This window comes from Bombus affinis, chromosome 5 (genome assembly GCF_024516045.1).
Source record: "Bombus affinis isolate iyBomAffi1 chromosome 5, iyBomAffi1.2, whole genome shotgun sequence".
In the NCBI taxonomy this organism is placed as follows: domain Eukaryota; kingdom Metazoa; phylum Arthropoda; class Insecta; order Hymenoptera; family Apidae; genus Bombus; species Bombus affinis.
This window is the reverse complement of record NC_066348.1, coordinates 13,720,193-13,742,181: the sequence shown is the minus strand read 5'-3', so window position 1 is coordinate 13,742,181 and position 21,989 is coordinate 13,720,193. Positions and strand designations below refer to the sequence as shown.

Sequence of the window (21,989 nt, the reverse complement as noted above, 5' to 3'; positions counted from 1 at the left end):
ATTTCTGATCCGACCAGCGGACTCCTTCTCCTCGCTTTGATGATCCTCCGGGGACAACCCGCTCGTGTTTATACATGTACCAGCGGAAAAACTAGATTTGAGCTCACTGTTTTATTTCCTGTACTTTAATAGGTTGCGTCGACTTGTTTAAACGATATCCACTATTTGGAAGGTATTTTTGTTTAATGTTTACATTCATCGATTCATTTCCTAGAAAGTAATAGATAAATCGAGTAGATGGTTTTTAGTAAGAAAATTTCTGTTGGAGAATTTTGGAAGTATTTGTACTAGTATGCAAGTTTAGTTAGTTAGTTAGTTTTAGTATTCAATGAAAGTTTAGATTCGTTCGTCTGCTTCCTGCACTTTAACAGATCGGACTTGTTCGTATGTAGAGTAGTACGTGCAATTACCAAATTTTGAAGAAATTATTATCAGAATGAACCGATAACGAGAACACGCTAGAATCGCGGTGAAAATCGCGCCTCTTTCGCTCTTATAACTGAGATAGAAATTTAATTTAATTCGGAAGGAGAGCTCGTGGTGGTACCGGACGGACCAGTGGCGGAACGAGTTTTCAGTGAACGTAAAAAAGTATACGCTTATATCCGGGAGAAATGTTAATTAACCGCGATAGCCTGATTGCTATCTGCGTGTGGATATTAGATGTCCTAATTAAGGGGAGTCGAGTGCGATATGCGGAATGTCAATGACACCTCGTCGAATCTCTTCTATCGTCTTTCAAGAAACCGTTTCGTGAATATCTACGTCGTAACTAAAAACAAATTTACGAAACCGAAGACACAGAGCGCAAAAAAGAAATAAGATCTCAGAGAAAAAGAGAGGACAGGGGAAAAAAAAGCACGAAGCTGTCGCAGCAAAATCTGGCCAGGTCGGTAGACGTCGTAAATCTCGCAGTTGACGCCTTTCGAGAGGAAAACGACGCTGGCCAATTTACGATCGACCAACAGAGAGACGTGGGAAGAGCGGAGGTGTTCGATGGAACACCAAAGAGGAAACGTCGTCCTTACTGACAAACGGTACCGGTGGAATTCGCGGCAGGTCCTCCGCGTCTCCTCGCCTCGATTAACTTTCTTCCACTTTGCTCGTTTCCCTTGAGTCGTTTGTTAGCCATTCTATAGCTTCGACTTGGAACACGTAGTAGTATAGCAACGAAGAACGGAGAATAGTCGACCGTGTACGTACTTAAGACTGTCAACCGTATCGGATACGGAACGTCGATAATAGTCAACCGGTGTTCCCAGCCTGGCGTTTGCTTGTTAACCATTGACCGTTTTCAATCCGTCCCACGTCAACCGCGTGTCGCCGTAGGTGCGAAGACACATCCTCGAAAAAGATCCTGGCTCCTGATCGGCCCACGTTTCGCATCCATCGAACCTGAGAGACCGAAAGCATCGTCCAATCCTTTTGATATCAAACCGCCTCTCTCGGCAAACATATTTTCGATAAATGCTCCTAAATGAAGCATCGTGTGGCCTATAGATACGTACAGGCGTATGCTACTACGAGAATCCTCGATCAACTTTGATATGTTTCACTGCATAGCATACTGAAAGTTTCATGTTTTTTTTGGAGAGTTTCTTTAGAAGCTGTTAGTTTGGTTGGAGATCGTTGTTTTCTTCTGTTCGTCGGCGTTCTTCGTTCGCGGGGGAATGAAATGGAGAGAGGAAACACTTGTGTGTATTACTGGCGTGATCGTAAAGCACGCGTAACACGATGATCTATACACGTTTTAAAGGAAGGCTAATAATAGCTCGCTCGCGGGTGCTACCTTTTCTTGGGATCGTTCTTAGAGAACACGCAGAATGCATTCGATCGACTGTTAGTAATACGCACGTATTATATTATTATGATGTGTCCAGGTGATTGGAATTTTAATTCTTTGACCGACTGTCTCGCTATCTTCACCAGCTTTTAAAATTAAATTCGCTAACTAAGACATTATGATATTAGATACGTATATAAAATAAATAAATGTATCAGGTACGTACTCGTACTTCGTTATACCCAACGAAGGAGAAACTTTACTCAGGATTTTCTAAGAATATACAATCGGAACAGACAAATCCTTTCGACGACTACTCGAATGTTTTAGGAATAGACGTTTCTAACAAGGAAATATTAGACGATTAAGAAATGAATATTGCGATTACGATGCGTCGTACGAGATCGTTTAATTGTGATGTTGCAAAGTTCACGAGTCGTACGGAGTGGGAAACAAACAAACAAGCTGTCGCTGTCTCCCTATAAATCACCATTAGTCGCTTAAGAGCACGCAGCGCCTAGTCGTCCGCGTTGAGACCACCTTCTCTTCCGCGTCTATAGTTCCCCTTGACAGGCACTTAACTTTGATGCGAGTACGATGATCTGTAATCCCCCCTGGTACAAGCCATTGAGATATTTCTAATCAAACACGAATAAGCCAGCCAACGTCCGACAATACGGAGATATCGTTATCGTGCATATCGAGGACATCGAATAAATTTCCACTAGCATCTCCAGCTTCCAACCATCGTGTGTCCCTTCATTAATAACCATCTAACGGCCCAGCGTTGTCGAATTTTTCCTCTTAACTGGGAATCATGACGGATAGTTCGTTTATCGGACAACTCGAGATCGAAGTTATTTTATTGGAGATCCTCTGCGGTCGTCGAAATTTACTCGCCTTCGTGGAAATACGATGATATACCGTGAAAGTTGAAGCGTAGTCCATTAACACGTTGACCGCCACGCAAATTTTATGTTTCGTTCTAGGGAGTACAGCATACATAAGGTATATTAAAATGTCGCGATATAACACACTATGATATTTAATTTTATGTTCTAATAAAAATTGTTTATCGTATAACGAAAGGTTTAAATTAACATTTTTGAAAGAGCGATACTTCCATTCTATTAACTTCTACAGCGAAATTGCTACAGGATCACGCTACTCGCCTTTGCTAAGAGAGAAAATATCGTCGGAGCATAAAGCTCGGTGGCGATAGAGGAAAAGGGCAGGCCGCAATCTGCGACACAGGGCACGGTCGCAATTTATACTTGTACGGTATCACGTTGAACATAAAGGTTGATCGTTAAACTAAATAACGCGTGTCCCGAGCCTTGCGTAGCCACGTTTTCGCGTCGCGTGAATACGTTCGCATGCTCGTAAATCCAGCCACGTAACCGCGGTGTGAGTTAGTGCTCCAGGTTGCCTGGCTACTCGGGAGTCTAACACGCCACATGAGAACTCGAGCGACTAGAGGCTGTTGGATTTTTTTCTTATAATTGTTTAAAAAGTTAAATAATTCGCAACTGGAGGAAGCTAGTGAGCAAAAAAGAAACGAGCTGCGTCACGTTATAATGTACAAGTTGTCGAAAGTATTCCAACACTTGGAGATACACTTTTATGAGCATGTTATACCATACACGAAACATTTTCAAATTTCACCATTATATTAATCGAATTTCAAACTAATCACAAAAGTATTTAAACAGTGAATTATCTATTATATTGATGAACCTAAATTCTATCCAATGGGCCTATCTTTATCACTTAGTATACGTTTAAAATACTTGTTCATACTGTGAACTAATTTTTTTACGAAATATGCGTATAGTATTAGGTTGTCCGAAAAGTTTCTTTCGTTTTATGAGGAAATAATAGACGCACAACGTTTTTTGTTTTATATTATTTTGTCGAACTACGTACGATCCATTTTGTTCTGTTGAGATAAACACCGCGACATTTCACAGACTTGGTTTCACGTTTGTACGAAGGTGCACTGTTGTAAAAAAACACGTTTGCGAAAGAAAGACACTTTTCGGACAACCTAATATTTCGTATGATAACTTTTATGACAGACAACTTCCCCTATCCACAGAATATTCTATTATAGTAATAGTTAATAATCGGATGCATTCTCAGTATCCGATTCGATTTCGATCATAAAAGAAATGTTGTTCCCCCCACACACCATACTTGAATAGTATCAATAATCCACACCACAGGTCATCGTATAGTAACAATTTGCTTCCAACGATGCCTCCACAAATGATCGGCATAATCGTGACTGTCGAAGGATATAATACCTTTTAATTCCTTATCTAACACTTTCTCCATTTCCCATAGATATCTCCGACCATTCTGTAGAACAATTCCATCCAGCTCATTAACGCCCTTGACGAAGGCCAGGCAGTGGAGTATCGTTCGCGCGTTCCATCCATTGAATCCACCGGGCAATAGCGATATTGCGGCGGGTCAGTACACCTTGTAAACACGGAACGCACTCACCGAAGGCCCCCTCTAAGCTGGCAAGAAGTGAGTGGCAGGATGAATGCGGCTGATTACATTCAAGAGGCTTTTTCAGCCAGCCGTAGCAGCACGCCGGTATAATAACCCACCGAGCTCAGGGCCATGGTCCACCGGACGTTGCGTATCCTTGCCATTGTACGGCTTTTATTCCACCGCGTTTTCATTGCGCGACGCGACGCGTGGACGGGATCTAAGTACCGGTATTATATGACCGGGTCCTTCGCCCTGAGACACGAACGCTGTGTTATAACCTAAGTGGTCTCCAAGGATTATAAATCGCGCGAGTCTGCTCTAATTGCATCTGCTATCTTTGTACACTCCTCGTTCCTTCTATTGTTCTTTCGTCTGCGTTTCTTAATCGATCCAGAGTGGACTAGTAGCGTTAACAAACCATCTGTGCTTTCTTTCGTTGAAAGAGGTAGGCTCTTGTACATGGTTCTCGTTTTAGGTGAAAGGATTAACGAGGTACATGTTGCATGGACTAACTTCTTCTTCCTCTTCTTCTTCGAAGAGACTGATAATCTTTAATGAGTCTGTCTAACGGTTGTCCGGTAAAACCTCGTCTTACGGTTAACTTTTGCTTGTCTTCTGTTTTACAGAACGAATTTCTGTATTTGAAGTTTGAAATGATCTGTTATGCCTGCAAGCTACCTGGTTAACCTGTTCGTGGTGTAAGAAACTATTTAGAAAATAATTGCTCTTTTAAACTATCTTACGTCTATGACACAAGATGCAAAAGTTTGAACTCAAAATTCTTGCTATGGTTGTAAAAGCGTTGTGCGTAATAACAGCCGCGATGTTAAATATAGTACCCGCTACATTTGATGATTTAATCAAGTCTCGCTGTTGCTAGACTATAGAAAGGTTATGAGTTCTCTATCAACAGGTCTCTACGATTCATCAAAAGGAAATTCATCAAAAGCCGAAACACTCTGATTCATCGTAATCCCCCGATTATCGCAACAGTTTCCTTTTCACCTGATTATGAACGGTGTTACGATGTACGTGTGTGCGACGAGAGAGTATCGCTGCATTCATTACTCAACACCTAAGTCGGATGGAAGCATTGTCGACAGTGTCGATCAGCGTGGCCATCAATCACCGCATCAGCCAACCGATCGGAAGATCGTTATTACAGATTAACGTCGACGTCGACGATGAGTGTACAGGTGAACAGATTGCAACATTGTCTGTTCCTGGTTCCTCTCTCCCTTCTTTCTTTCTCTCTTTCTTTTTTCTTCTTTGTCGTTAATTGGCTTTTAGTTATGGCGAAATTTTCAAGCATCCCCCTCGGAGAGGAGGAGGGGATGAGCGTCTTATTAAACGGCTGGGGTCGTTAAAAAATGAAATGGCCCCCTCCTTTCGATATTTCTGCCCGGTCATGCCAGCATTAGGCCTTTCATTCGCCTCGGCCGAGGAACTCAAGCAGTCGCTTGTCATCGCGCTTAATGGCAGCTTTGTAATGGCGATGTTCAACGCGTGAACCACCAACCTCCTTCGAACCGCCATAAAACGTTACACACTGATTATTTGCGTAACGCGTAGCGCGAAAAATCGGAATCGGTGACTATTAATCCTGCCGGTTGGTTGCGTGCAGACGCCGATCGCTAGTAGGACGCGTGTAACATTGTACTCACGAGCAATCAATGGAACGACGCGACGTACCTAATAGCGAGGAGTTTAACTGCGAGTTTCCCTTGTCCGTTTGACGTCACCTAGCGATTATATCGCAATTACTCCGCGGAAATCATCATTATCGTCCGACAAGGAAAATAAACGGAGAAAGAGGAGAAAGAGAAGAACAACAAAAACGAGGGTCTTATCCGTGCTCGTTTGTTATACGCGAATACGCGTGCGATGGGAGAGCACGTATGTACAACGATAAGTATCGATACCGTACCGTTAGAAAATTCTAATTTCAGTCTGTTTGGAAAATGTTTCCTGTCAGGAGAAAACGTGACCAGAAAGTACATGTACAGCGTCGTGCAAAAGTAGTTTTAAAATTTATCTCCACGTAAGAAGACACAGAAATTTTCCCACGAAAAGTATACATACGTGTTGTATAGTCGAAGCAGCAACATAAATAATCTACGACTTTTCTACCGCGCTGTATACATTTTATACTTCAAGACACCTTTTCTTATACATCTATTTACTGTTAATCCTTAATCCTACTACGCAATCCCTTTATCACTACATCGAAGGGCAATAAACGTAGAAACGTTCCTTCAAAGTACGTTTAGTTGCCGTTGTGATATTATTAACTTTTGCAGAGTACTGTATATCGAGGACGAGTAGAAACGTATGATTACGCGTTGGTATTGTAGAAAAGATATTGGTAGAAAAGTGGAAGAGCGGTAATCAAGTCTGGTCTTGGCTTATCACTAACCAACGGTATATCGTTATCTCATCAGTACCGAGTATTACAGGAAATCGTTACGATTCCTTCGATCCGCACCATGTACAACATATCCATGTGCGATTACGTAGCTGTGTGATGTTCGTTGCGGGCCCCCCTCCGCGTGTACTTAAGGGTTATTATTAAGATAGCAGAGAACATATCCGCGCCGTAATTAACCCTAGCCAATATCGGAGAAGCGTGCTTACCTTCGGTCGCTTCCACGTTCGCTATTAGACGGGTCTGTTTAAGGAGTCATTTATTTCAAGCAAATATCGAACCGCGGATCGTTTGGATATTATAAGAAGGACGAGAGTTAATTCGGACAAATCCCTTTGGGTTTCTATGGATATATAAATATGGAAAGAACACCTTGCGTTGTAAGTGAACATCGAAGGCGTTAACGATCGAAGAAGATCGTTAACGACCAATTTCGAGCTAGCCGCAAAAACAAAACTTCTGTTAATCGCATATGTGTAGATTATAATGATTTACACAAGTATAATTACGTAGTAGACACATGATAGGGATACCGTAGCTATTAACATTTATATAATATTTCATAAGTTACGACAACAGAGTACCAACGTTGTATGCCAATAACTTTTAGCAGCAAAATATATCTTAACTTATGTCTACGATCATCAAGAATTCAGATTTACGAGACCAATCAAGCATCAATCCTGGTACGTATCAACGTATACCGATCTTAGACAAGACATGGAATAAACGATGGACCTCATTTATGTCATGAAAACTAATATTTTAAGAGATCGGAAATACGTACCACGAACAACCCCTTTTGTAGAATTTATACGAGACCATACTACAATATCGTAAAATTTATACGAGACCGTATTACAGTTAAAAAAATTTCTTCATGGTATCATCCTTGAATTACGAGACCAGCGTGGGAACTATCATGGCCCCTAACCTCAAACAGACTATCTGAATACCAATTTGTAGACCGCGAACTATGGTAGGCGATTTGGATTCTCATTTTAGTATCTCTCATAACGTAACTAAATTTATTTGTCATATTTCCTTTTAGTTCCTTCTCGCACAATAAAATATTATATTATTAATCGAAGAAGATTATCATACAGCAGATACTGTAATTACATAGATTTCGTTAATAAAGAAATTTTCTACAACTACCTCCGTAGACCTTTTTCATCAAACAAGAAATCTGTAATTAAAGACCTTGTAAAAAAGACCTTGCGATCACTGGCTATATGATTTACAGGAATTCCAGCGGCGTCGAAAATAGCCTATTCTTTGCTATTGTCTTTTATTACCACAGTGTCATAATCGATGCTCACCGGAGTAACCAGCTTTCTAATGTGCGAATGTGCCTTTAATAATGGCTATTAAGGCTAATCGCATGTGCGCGATGATGGACGACACATCCGGCTTCGCTCAAACGATTCCGATCCCCTGAATGGATTAGCCTGTTCGATCTTTTCGATCGAGGACACCCAGAAAGCGTGGCGCGAGTCGTTGTGTCAACGATGGCCTTGATTTTTCAGGACGTTAATTCACCAGTGATTATACAGGTCGGACCACTTCGGGATGGCCCACATCAGGCTAAAGCCACGCGAGCAACTCTCCAGTAAAATATATGCATGAAAAAGCACAGCATTTACGTACGGTACGCCAATCTACGATCATGACATTTCCATAAAAATACGTATGCCAGGCTTACTACCGACAGAGATGGCGACAGGAAGTTTAGCCAAAGAGAAAACTCGCCTGTACTATAATCAACCGGTGGAATCTTCGAGATTGATGCCGGTGGCTTCGCCTTCGTTTCTCGATACGCGTGATCTTGTAATCGACCAGCCTGCAGAGTTGATTCTAGAACGCCTCAACAGGTATATACATATTGTCGATCGTAAGTACCATCCATCATAGGACACGATTACATTTATTGGAAAATTCGAACAAATTTTACTTCGTTCGGTGTTTTATGTACGAAGCTATAATATATAATAAAAGAACAGCGAGGTGAACAACCGTTGCTACGACGCTAATAAGATGAACGATATATTAAATATGTTTGTATCTTTAGTACTCAGAAGTATAGTTCAGTGTCATAGATAGTCAAAGGTACTAATTGGAATGCGAGATTGTATCCAAGAAACAATAATTCGTTGCGACAAAGTTATTTCGATAAAATAAATAGCAAGCCGAAAGTTGTTAACCGACGTTCAACAGCGGACAAAGTACTTAGTTTCTTACTACCTTTTACGAAATTCGATAATTTATTCGGCTGGTTTTTATTCGCGACTCGCGGCTCGATATTCTTTGCATAAATCGCTGATTAACGAGCGGAAACGTTGCAGCGTCTCTTGAAATCGCTTAGCGAGCTGGACGCGGATAAATTGATCGGACGAGCACGAGGAGAGTCGAACGACGAATGGAAAAAAGAAAAGTCAGAAGCCCGTAAGAGGAGTTTTATCCAGGCAATTGGCTCGTTGGTTTTACTATACTTTCAGTGGGTTGTAAATTCTTTCGTAGATATTTTCTCGGATCCGTGGATTATCTGACGACGTGAATCTCAATGTACGTACGCCACCAGCCATAAACATTAGGGCATCCGTTACGTTCAATATTTCTTAGTGAGAAGTATTTGATTCGTACTAAATATCAGTAGGTGTCCTATTACTTACTGTCAGCGGTGTATGTCGAAAAAAGAAAACTAAGGAGAGAAAAGCATCTGAGAATATTTCTTAAGTAACGATCTTCTATCTTAATCTTCTATCTTTTAATTTGTCTTGTGTCGCATCATCAATTATTTTTAATACACTAAACTATAATTTTACCTTCGTGTCACTCTTTCATCCCTTTCACCTTCCCGGAAGTGGCCTGACAAAAGTCCCTACGCACTTGTAATTCTTTTTGGCCGTCAGGTTTTCTCCGAAGAACTGTCCTAACCACGGTTACTTCGTAGAACAGACGAGGGAAATAAATATTGGAGTGGAAAGTTCGAAGAGTCGAGCAACGATGAAGATTCTATCGGGCGTTTCTCTGTCCGCGATACGTGGCCATCCTCGAAGCACGTCCGCAGAATGGCGGGACGAAAGGGGAAGCATTATATTCTAGAATCAGAGGCCGTTTCGGAGTCAATGCACGGTCGCGTGGCACGTGTGTGCATATGGTATTAAGCCGAGTACAGGACGATCGAAGAACGCGTTGGCCGAACGTTCGCTTCTCTGACGGAGAGTGGGGAGAACAATCTCGCTAATTGTCGGCAGGATTTTCAAGTTCGAGCGTCGCATCTCATTAGGACCACCAGCCACAGGACATCGAGTCAATCAAACCGAGGAAGAGAGCTCTGCCCTCGTCCGCGTAACAAAGAACCGGATTCGCGCGCTCAAGAAAGGGAAGAGTACTCTCTCTCTCTCTCTCTCTCTCCTCCTCCTCCTCCCCCGCAACCAGCCTCTGCATTTGCATGCGAAAAAGCATCGCTGCGAAAGACTGATTCGCTGGTACCACGATCTCGAGAATTCTCCTTGTTTCGGCTGCTGATCAACTAACTATTGTTAGTTTAACGATTGAGAGATTTTGTTCCTCCAAGTTTGACAAAAGATACTTTGGTAAACTGGAGCTTGACGAATTTTCGTTAGAGACGAACGATATTCAAGTATAGAGTTATCACGATTTTATCTTTAAAGAACAGAACAACTAACTCGATAAATTGCTTTTATGAATCCGTCGTTGCGAGACATTTAGAAATTAAAGAATACAAAAATGAGGTACACTGAAACTGAATCACGTGCGATCCCTAAGGAAGGAACGGAAAGGACGTGTCAATGGACCGGAGGTTGCGTACGTTTAGGCTTTCTCGTTTGAAAAAAGAAAGCAGAAAGAGAGAAAGAGGAAGCGAGTCACGCTCACGTCATCACGAATGCTGCCGGCATTCACGACCCCCATCACCTCACCCTTCGTCCACCCTGCTTCGTCTAACCACGACGTTGTTGCTTCCACTCACCTTCCTCCTTTTCTCTGTCCACCGAACTCCACGGACTCTCCGCCACGGAGTACACGTGCTAAACGTGGACCAACCACGAAGCAAGAACACAAAACATTGCCTCGGCTACGTTCAAGTTTCACGGACAATACACACCGACCACTGTGAGAGAGAACTCGGAAGCACACTGAAAAACCGAGATGCTGCACGGTCTCGGATGTCTAACCCTTGTTGTCTTATTCTACTTAAGCCAAGCGACGCGCCGCGTGGAAGTGGAAAATCAATTGGTCGTTTATGATCGATTCCTTCAGCGAATAGCGTCGTATAAATCTCGTTATGTCATCGTATAAATAATTTGATACCTTTAGTTTGTATACTAAGCGTAAATAAACGATTACTGCTTGATAATTAATTTACACAGGTAATTATGACACTTGAACGACTATTAAGAAATTATTGAAATCGCTAAGAATTATTATCCGATTTAAAATTGTCGACTATAAAAAAAATTCGTACTTTCGATTATAGCAAACATTTCATCTTTATACGTAACGATATTAAATTTCTTCTCTATGTCCATTAGGTTTCTCAATCGTTGCTTTTACCAATTATTAATCATCGCGTTATTCACTTTTATATTATGCTTGTCTATTAATTGTATTTGTTATTTTGTATTCTTTTATTTTTTATTTTAATTGTAATTGTAGTTGTACATTTTCAGTAAGTGCCCCAATTACATACGAACGAGAGTATAAATATCTTTCATTTCAAGACAGGCACACCGACGATCTCCTACGTCCTACGTAACATCAACCACCTCTTCCTCTACGAACTGAGAGCAGAGCCAAAGCGTTTCTCGTGGCGAAGATACCAAGGCTAGCAACAAAAATCAAGAAGCCACGCATGAGTCAGGCAATGGGATCGCGTTCTGAAATGAACGATACGAAAGAAGAGGAGAAGGCGCCAGTCAAGATCTGGCAACGACGGTCTGACCGCGGTGCAAGAGCGCGCGACGAAACGAAGCGGATCCCCGCGGATGATTCCTCGTAGGTTCGTTCTCCGGGGCCTTAGCTCCGGTCGATCTCCCTCATTAACATTCGACTCTTTGTCTCTGTCGTTGTCGCGGTCGTCCTACTCCGTAAGGTCGTCCCGGTCGGTACTCGAGATCCTCGCGAGAGAGTTCTTCTTCTCCTTGTGTGCCTCGTCTCTGGTTCGGCTCCTCTTCTTCTTATTTCCCCAACCGGTCGACTTTTAGTAGCCCTCTGCTCGCTTCTCCTCTCCGCCTCTCTTCTCTACAACTCTTTTCCCGTCTCTCGCCCTTCTTCTTCTGCTTCTCCACGCTTCGAACCGACTTTTTTTCCACGCGCCAGCCGGATGAAAGTAAGAAACTCGGTGGATGGCGCGAAGAGCAAAGAGAACCACCACCGAAGAGTATTCCTTGGGTGATTTCGATGTAACCTCCGATGTCCTTCGGTTCTATACGCTATAACGACGATGTTCGAAGGTAGACGCGGGTCAAATGGACGTTAACGTGGCGTGTCGCTACCAATTCGTTCGATTTTCTTCTCCACTTCGTCACAAGTATACGACGACGGACCGTCATAGCGTAAATCGCGCGCGGTCTTTCATGGTTTTCATCCGCGATCGAGCAACGTCGATTATCCTCTTGGTCGTTTTATCTTCCTCGGTAAGCTTGATTTTCATATATATAGTTGGTGTTTCAACGGCGAGCCGATGGGGTCCAGGGATTTGAAAGGTAGCGTGGAACCGGGGCAAAAAGAGAGATGCGGCGGGAGGCCGCGCGCGGAGTGCGAGTTTTTTAATTTTATGAGGGACGTTTATCTTATGATTATGTTGATAACTTCTCGGTAAGAGCTCGTAACGTAAATTGAACCTCTGACAAGAATTTCGTGAGTGACTCAGAGAACGGGCGGACCATGGGGAACGTCAAGGTGAAAGCCGGTCGCCAAAAAAACCTACTAACTGTAAATGCCCGAAAATCGATGGCATTAAAGTAAATGGCTGACCTATACCGGGTAGCTGCCATTTCTAAATCGTATGGGCTTTGTCACTTACTAACCACGATCGATTTATATTCCCATATATCCTCGTCTTCCATCGTCGATGAAGTTCTGCGACTCGAATTCGAAATCATAGTTGCCATCGCACGCGAAAAGGAATAAGAAACACGCATCATAGAATCGCCTTTCTCTCATCCTACACCGGTCGTCCGCGAGATTCTCCGGTTCGCCAGCCGCGGTGCCGCGTGTATAACTTGATAAACAAGTTTACTTGGAGAAGCCGGTATCTTATATATACTCGCTTACACTGGGTGTCCCGAGCAAACTGAATACTAATTGCTGAACCGTTCCATCCGAAACAAAACGTCTAAGCTGTGTTCGATTTAGCGCTTACATCCTCCAGTATCCTTCAACTTGAACCGTAACTCTGTATCAATGGAATTTTATGCCTTTCAGATCAGATCTTGTATATGTGTTACCGAGTGAACTAGATCTACTTGCAGACTGGTTCGGTGCTGTGAAACTATTTATGATAAATAAATTTTCGATTTGCCGCCGTTGATATTAATGCGCAAAATAAGATACGTATCAGGTTATTGGGTTGATCGGAACGTTCCGCCGATACAATTTGCTTATATATTTCATTAGAAAATTTTGTAGAATATATTTTTACGATAATTAAAATTTATATTTTTATTGACAAGCTACAAGATACAGAAACGTGGTGTAATATTATTGAAGAAACGAAACGCTATTGAATATTTGATTACGAAATTGTTGCGTAATAAAGCAGGAAACAGGGAACGGGTGAGACAAAAGATTTTTCTTGATCTTTTCTTAATCTTCATAAAACTTTCTAACGGGAAGAGTGGTTGATTCTGAGAGTCGGATTACACAGTCGCTGCAGGAATATTTTAATAAGAAAAATGAAAAGTTCAACAACGGCGAAATAAATGAATTACCACATAAATGGAAGACCATAGTAACAATGTACATTGTGTCGAAGACCGACAATAGAATTTTCTATTAGATGACGAAATAAATGAATTGCCATATAGATGGAAGACGATCCTAAGTAACAATGAATACTGTGTTGAAGACCAACTAATAGAGATTTCAGTTAGTACAGCAGATAGATGGTAGATAATTATAAGTAACAATTTACATCACGTTGAAGATTAATCAATATGTTGAAACCATCGGTTCTTTTCTTTTCAAAGAACAAAAACGACAAAAAGCTCTCTAATCGATCTAATATACGATTCCCTTTGATTTTAGTCTTCGAAGAATTTTAAAATCGTGGACGATCACCCGGTAGATCGTTCGAATCCCGCTGATTCGCGTTTATTAGCATCCCCGGGAGATTTAATTTTCCCGAACATCTCGAATCAGACATTTCTTCCATCGTTTTAAAAACGTTCTAGACAGTCTTGACGTCGTGCACAGTTCGTTTGTAATAAATTTGCAACTGGATCTTTCCGTCTTCTTCTTCCCTTTCTTTCCTCCGCTGTCTGGTATTACAGATTCAAAGTCCAGTAGTCGACGAAGCACGATAAGAAGGTGCGAGACTCGAGCAAAGAAATAATGCCGAGTACGCAGACAGAACGCACGCCAGTTGAGATAGCAGGGACGGGAAGCCAGAACGTGTAGACCTGCCCGAGTCGTTCTACATCGGGGATTAGACTCCCTTTTAAACTCCTTGCGCGTGAGCCTCAACGATCTCCCTAATACCCCAGTCACGGAACTTCGTTCAACTCCCTTACGTCCTCGTTTGTTTCGCGTTCAACTCCCTTACGTCCTCGTTCGTTTCGCGTCCAACTCTAAATCTATGGTTTCAAGACCACAAACTTCTCAAAGGGTTTTAACGAGAAGAGTTTTCGTAACGCAGAAAGCGCCAAGAGCCGTAACGTTCCTGGAATTATCATAATTCCCACCGCATGGTCGTCCTGCGCTTGATATCATCTAGGCGCGAGAGACGCGATTATCCGGTGTTTCCATTCGTCACTTCTCAGCTCCGGATCAGCGGTCCCGTAACATTAAATAACACGTGGCGGACACTGGAAATTAAGAGGCAAGATAGCCCCCTCGGTTTCCCTCGGAAATGCTATCTAGATAGCGGCAGCAGCCGGAATCGAACCCGGGTAGAGCCAAGTAATTTTGCTAATGTCTCGGTCACGACTCGACTTCTGAATCCTTAAAACGGGTTTCCAATCTGATCCTCGGAATCCTGCTACGCTACGTCCCAGATTCTCGTCGCTAAGCCGAACGAAACGGCCGTCTATTACATTAACAACGTCTTATTCGGTGTCGCGATGAAAAATCAGATATCATCTCTAGTCCATTGCGGTTAAGGGAATTTCGTTTTACTTCAAGAAGACAAGCACAAGGCCTACGTCTCCGTCTGTGAGAGAGATTCTGTTCTCTTGCCTGCCCCTCGTAGTCGTCGTCGTCGTATCGTGAACTTTGAACTCGACTGTCGACTCGCGAGTCCTCTAACCGTACGGTGAAAGTTCGTGGCCGGTATCGTTGGATCTGTGAACACCGGTAATACCTCGCCCATAAATCCTGACCCAGCTGATGACTTACTGCTTTTATCTGGCGACCATCCACCTACACTCGGCAGCCGACTTTTAAACAATATCTCACTTCTCGTGCACCTTGTTCCGCGTAAATGTTCGCTTGTACGTACACGCACCGCCGGAATTTAGGGGTATGTAAAGCAGTGCCTCTGCTGACTGGCCTCTTAAAAATGTCTTACTCCCTGTTCCGGTGTGCAACCAGCTCGCGATCAATTCTGTTCTACGTGCTGCAAGCACGTATACCTCTTCTGTATTTCTTCTTGTTTCCTCCTTTTTTCCTTTTATTTATTCGTTAATTTAATATTTATTGGAGGATCGATTTACAATCTATACATGGGAAAATTGTCTTTCGTTACATTTCTTCCCCCCCCCCTTTTTTTGATCATGGACCAACGATCTACGATCTTGCAAACGCAGGGAAAAGGATCAATATATGCAAAAGCTGTCTCTCGCGATAATTACAGAACGTAACACCGCATGAATCGTGAACTTTCTTAGCCTCGGTTCTGCTATTTAAAGTATTCGTACCTTTGGTTAATCTTACGGGGATCTAACGAGAAATCGATGATTGTACTCGTTCGTGGAAAAGGTCACTTGAAAGTGATCAATGATCCTGGGTGCGCAACTACATGCATTTTCTATTATTCGTTTAATTATATCTTCTAATCTGACATTAATTTCCCTCCTTTCTCTGTTATATGTCATTTTTACGTGTAATTCGTTAAATGTTTCTGAAATGTTGAACAAATGTTCAAGTCGATTATTTTACAGGATTAGAAATTGCACGGTTAAACGGTGGTATAGAGAGATCGAATAAGTGGCAAGGCCCGCGTGTTCATTTATCTTTAATCGCACGGTTCATCTCGTCCTGACACGACGCGCAGATGTATGCAGCGTTATCGTACGACTCCTTTCTTGCGCTGGCCGACTTCTTACCTCTCCTAAAGCTCTTCTCGCGTTTTCTCGTGTTATTGCTCCCAACGTGCCACCTACGTCGCTCGAATACATCCAACCGACAGTCGTTTTATACACGTTTTATTACGTGCGCAGAAATTAATGCCAACTGTTGGTCGACTCGTAAGACGCTAATATATATTTAATAAATAAAGCTTAAGGTGGAAATTAATATTTCAAAGTACAACATTTTTGATACTATGCTATTTGAGATAATGGTTACATGAAAGCGTTACGCATTGACGAAAAGTTAAAATAGTCCAAAAATATAGCAGAGATTGATACATAGAAAAATTCAGATGTCCAAACAATGAAATCCAGCTTAAAGATAGTTATGAAGTTTCACTAATCGGCAAAAAATTGGCCTTTCTTTAGTGATTTTTTAATGATTAAGCAGACACGCCCGAATACCTGTTGAGGATAATAGGGTAAAAGTTGGCGGCGATATCGGGGTCGTTCGAACGCCCACGGGTTGTCCGCGGGTCGTCGATCTAGCACATCTTTAGCACGTAGTGGCGAGAAACGCGGCGTTATCGTCTTATTTATACGATATAAGCCGACGTTGCGGCTTTCACGTAACGCGTGCACCGCCTTCCTTTTCTTCTTTTTCCCTGCCTTAATCTCGTCTATTACGGTACACGCTGGATTTAAACAAGTTCCTTTATTATCGGCCGTGTTTACCAGACTTCCCCTCAACTTCGCGCTCCGTTACACGCCAGATTTCAATATCAACCCGTGTAACTCGACCTGCCGAAAAAAGACACCCTATCTTACATTTTCTTGTTCACCGTTGAATCTTCGTGTTCTCCAGATCTGCAACCTGAACTAAAAGACTTTATCTAATTCGTTCGGTGATAGCGTTCTTTAGTATACAAGCTGTTTCAAAGTGTTTTTTGGATGTCAATTGTACGAAGAGTAAGATAAAGGGAAAATTTCCAAAATATCTACATCTCTGGCCAAAAAATACATCGACAGATTTACCAATTTTACTATTAGTTCGAAATTAATGCAGGTATAAATAACGATTCACCGAATTGTCTTTCTTTCTAGCTTTTATTTTCTATACGAAAGATTCTAAACTTTGAAACGATAATATAGTTCGATATAACTGGCGGATTTTTATTTACGGAAATGCTTTACAACTTCTATTCCTGAGGATTCTAACGATTCAAGTTTCTTTAAAATTTGATCAGTACGCGACAAATCAACTTCATGTATCTATATAAAACGTATAAAATTACAGCAAGCGAATTTTTTTACCGCTTGTTCAATACAACCTTTTCAACGGATAACTCAAAAATTAAATACAAAGTCTTTGTGCCGATAAAGAAATCATTCTCCAGCAATTGTTTAACCAATCTTTCCGATACGGCGTATAACACAATACAATGTCTATCATTACTTCCGATAAGATCCGACTAGCTGAAAGATTTTCAAGAACATCCGGCAATAATATAGAATGCGATTTTTTCGTGAAGCTACACTTAATGGATCGACGGTATGTATCTCAAGGTGGTGATTTCGACGGAGGTCTAGAGCCTGACGGTAATTTTCCGCGCATTATACCTCTCGTTACACCCACGCGAACAGATCAACGGTTCAGCTGGCGCGTCTTTAGTTCACAACGTGACTGCGCATTATCGCTTCTATATTACGTCCGTGGGTTATTTTCTGTTCAACTTGTACCCTGTTCCCTTTTATTCCATCGCGGGTTCCACGCTGCGCGTCAAATTGTATGTAAATGATCGCGGCCTTCGATCCAGTTCGACTTTTGCTCGTTAGTTTCGCCAGCTGTGAACAGTAACCTGTCGCTCCGAGCACTTGACGGAAATTAAATGGATTTTGTATTAGCCACAACCCTCCTACACTCCTACACTCCTACGCTAGAAAACCGCCAGAAGGATTCTCATCGAAGAACAAATTTTCGAAATGCTGAATAACTTATTACTTTTTGAAGTATCGCCCCTTTAGCTTCGTGATCAATTAAGTTTTATAATCAGATAATCTTATACATTGCCATAACGTTTTTACGTCTTGTAAAAATACAGTAAATTTTGCATCATAAATAAAACATTATTCTATGAAAACTAGCAATGGACTTCATTTAATACTGGGTTAAGTATTAACGAAAATTGCTCGATTGCTTAATTGTTTCAATACTGGACTTTTTTTAACGTATGGAACAAGACTTTTCCTTACAATTGCCTATAATAAATGTACAATTTTTCTCTATGGTTGGATATAAATAATTCGATTTGTCTACATATTGTGAAAACACGTGTTTGCCTAAAGAAAGTTAATACGATATAAGCGGGCCAATTCTTCTTATTTTTTCTTCTTGTTTCACGATGTTGTAATCCGTTTATATCTATACCTATAATTATCTCCCATCGTTGTAATTGATCTAAATGACAGAAACTAATTTTCCTTCTATAACACGGGAAACATACGAAAGAAGGAAAAGGGAATGGGTAACACGACGCGAGGCATTCTATCGAAAGAGTAAGAGATAGGATTTTTTAGAAGATGGAATTTTAATTTTTAAGAACAATAATCTCGAACGCGACAAGCAAGATATATGTACGTCCGTTTCCTGATGGAGCAATCATTTATTCTGCTTATTAATTGATTATTCAGTTCCGATCGCGTACAGGAGATGATATATGACTCGGTACATTACTCCGTTAAGAACAGGAATCTACTAGTCGCGCGTGCATAAATTACCAACGTTGATAACGAAACCCACGCATTTTCTTCAGATCTTGTTTTTCTTCATCTGTTCGGTGTCATGTAGTCGACGCCGATACCTGGAACGGCTAAATAAGCCCGGCGAAAAGAGTTTCTTCACACTTTCAGTCAGATAAAAAAAAAAAGAAATTCCCCACTCCGCAGACGATAAATCCGATAAGGAAATGAATTATATTCATGAATAATTCCGTGGAGTTCCCATTCCGTGAACCCGAGAAGAAGATCGTTAGTAATCGTTATCATCGTTCAATATATATCGATGCCGAGTATCGCGAGAAATTCTGTTCGCTATAACCAATTATTTATCTTGACGGTTTCTATATAGCATACTGAACTTCAAAATAAAAGAACTTGAATTTATGTAGTACGTTCCTATGAATCTTGTGACCACGGAATTAAACGATAATAAAGACAAATTAATTTCTATTTAAATGAAAAAGTAAATATACAAGAGATCTACAATCCCAGTGACAGATTAACTCATCTTCCCTCTAATTTATCTATATACATTGTCGGTTATAGATATATGCATATCCGTTGTATTTATTGGAAAATTCTAACAAATTCTACTGTATCTCGTTTGTTAAGCAAAAGTAAAAGAGAGAGAAAATATTAAAAATGATCTTTCGCAAAACCTCCACTTTCCAATCGCATAAATTAACCGATTCTCGCTGAAAATCGATTTTGAGAACACGCTCTTTATCCACCCGACCAAGCGACACTCGACCAAATGACCAACATGGCGTGACCCAAAGTCTCCAGAACTTTCCCCAGACATGGATCCCCTCCGCTGCTGAAATTTGTATCCAGGCAGGGCAGAGAGGGAAAAAGAGAGATATGCTTGAAAATCCACGTGGCCAGGGTATCCAGAAACGGCCAAGAAAGAATGCGGTTACGCGGCATGCAGGTTGCACCGTTGCATCGAGCGATGAAGAATTAGATGAAGATAGAGGAACGTGATGCATGGTCACGATTAGTTCAATAGGCGAGGGTCCATTACAGATAAATGTTTAAGAGGGTAGGAAACGATGGTGATACATGAGCAACAGAAAATAAGTATATTATATACATTACGATCGATCTGCGAAGCTCTAGTCGAGACTGATCCGCGATCAAAATTAGGCGCACGAAAACATTTTACGACGAGGAACGTGCCACAATTTTATATGTCGAGGTAGTACACAATGCCTCATGAAAGTATTTCAACACTTATCGTAGAAAATTTTTATGTATACACATATACATTTCGAAATTTCATTAGCAATATAGTGAAACACGACTATCGTGGTCATACTGCTTAACTACTACATAGAAGTTTTCTGTAATAAATGTTTAAATATTTTTGTGAACCACTACAGGTCTTTCTTACAATTTCCTGTCTCGTTAATATTCCCTAAAACGTATAATTGGAAATCTCAATTGAATTAGACGGGCGCGAACGTATGGCAGATAAGTTTCGTTTATTACAGTGACAAAAAACTCGTTAGCAGGGCAGAAAAATTGTAATTAAACGCTTGAGACAACCGCGATCGAAGTACGATGTTAACCTTTAAACCGATGTGCGCAGGAATATGGCGCGATTTTTAAATCTCGATTAAGTAACATTATTGTTATTTAACTCTAACATATTAGATATGTTACCTTTACGACTAGTAGAAAGAATGATTTTAAGAGAGAAAAGATCTATTCGGATAAATGAAATTACGTTGCTAGGTTCCTTTAATTATCAGAACAATGCATCAAACGTAAATTGCTGCACATATATGGCTCGTGTCGCGACAAGTTGCGTGTGTCCAGTTACATCACCCTCTGCCTCGAACGCTAATGTTTGCTTTTCGTCGAACCCGCCGTTGAAATATTCGAAAAGGCTAATCAAATATGATGAACAAACTATGAGTTTTCGTTTGAAAAGCGATCACATTTATATATAATCGATTCGTATATTACTTCAGAAGAAAATCCACCGATTACAGATATATGTATATGTACACTTAATGCATTTAAAAAAGGCGCTGCTGTTGGTCAAGAAAAAATGGCGGCGAAAGATTACAAGCATAACATAAAAAAATATTTGGACACTTACTTGCGAACCACCCGTTACATCCAGGAACGTTGATGTTCATAGCGTACCGAATGTACGTGAAAACGTATAATTTTGTGAACACACCGCTTCTTCTTAAAGAAACTCGGTCTATACACCATACGCGTTAACTCAAGGCGACACTTTTACCGATTTCTCCGAACGCGCGCGTCTCACGAATTCAACCGTACGAATATTCAAACGTACGCGTTCACCGCAGCGTGTTTTCAGTCCCAGTCAGCTGGTGAAACGAACTGGTGGAATCGGTCAGGGTTCGTCGAGAACAGAGTGGTCACAGTGTAGCTCGTGCCCCGGCAACATCAGCTTCGCCACTATTCCGTGGTTGCACATGTTCCTCGCTATTAAGCAGTCTTCACACTGACCACCACATCTCCGTGCACGTCAACGATCGAGAGTAGCAAAATAATCCACGTTCGATTCGCCGCGGCGACCTGTCACATATGCATAATCGACAACGAATCAGAACCATGATATCGATTAATGATATCGATTAATTTTAATCGACTACCAGTGACGTTTAACCTTCCAATTTCCGTAGGTATCAGCAAGTGCCACTTTTTATTTATCCTATAATATAAGTGGTAGTAATGGAAAAGATAGATATTAGTTATTAGTGATATTTTTCTGATATTCATTCATTCAGAAATCTGACGTACTATGCTAGGACTCTCTTAGACAATTCGACTAATTGTAAGGTTATTAGTGAAATTTTTTTCACAAATTATTGTCTTGTCATACTAAATAATTATGAAGTTATAAGGGAAAAATCTATAACCTGTGATTCGTTTACTGATATTATTGGTTGGTAAATTATTATTTAAAAGTGGGCCTTGATTAGCGCCTCAATGTGAATACTAACAAAATATTGATATCGTGCAAATAAATGTATAATTTCTAAAGAAG

General features: G+C 41.1%; 1 protein-coding gene across 3 annotated transcripts in view; it reads right to left on the bottom strand.

Moving 5' to 3' along the window:
* LOC126915991 (uncharacterized) overlaps positions 1 to 21,989 on the bottom strand; it is an 83,410-nt gene that overhangs the window by 59,705 nt on the left and 1,716 nt on the right. For 2 of the 3 annotated variants that reach the window (XM_050721318.1, XM_050721319.1), the window contains exon 2: positions 21,069 to 21,517. The gene's annotated coding sequence lies outside the window, so the exon portion shown is untranslated. Of the gene's footprint in view, positions 1 to 10,704; positions 10,911 to 21,068; positions 21,518 to 21,989 lie in introns of those variants that run through there. The other variant, XM_050721320.1, reaches the window with a different exon arrangement.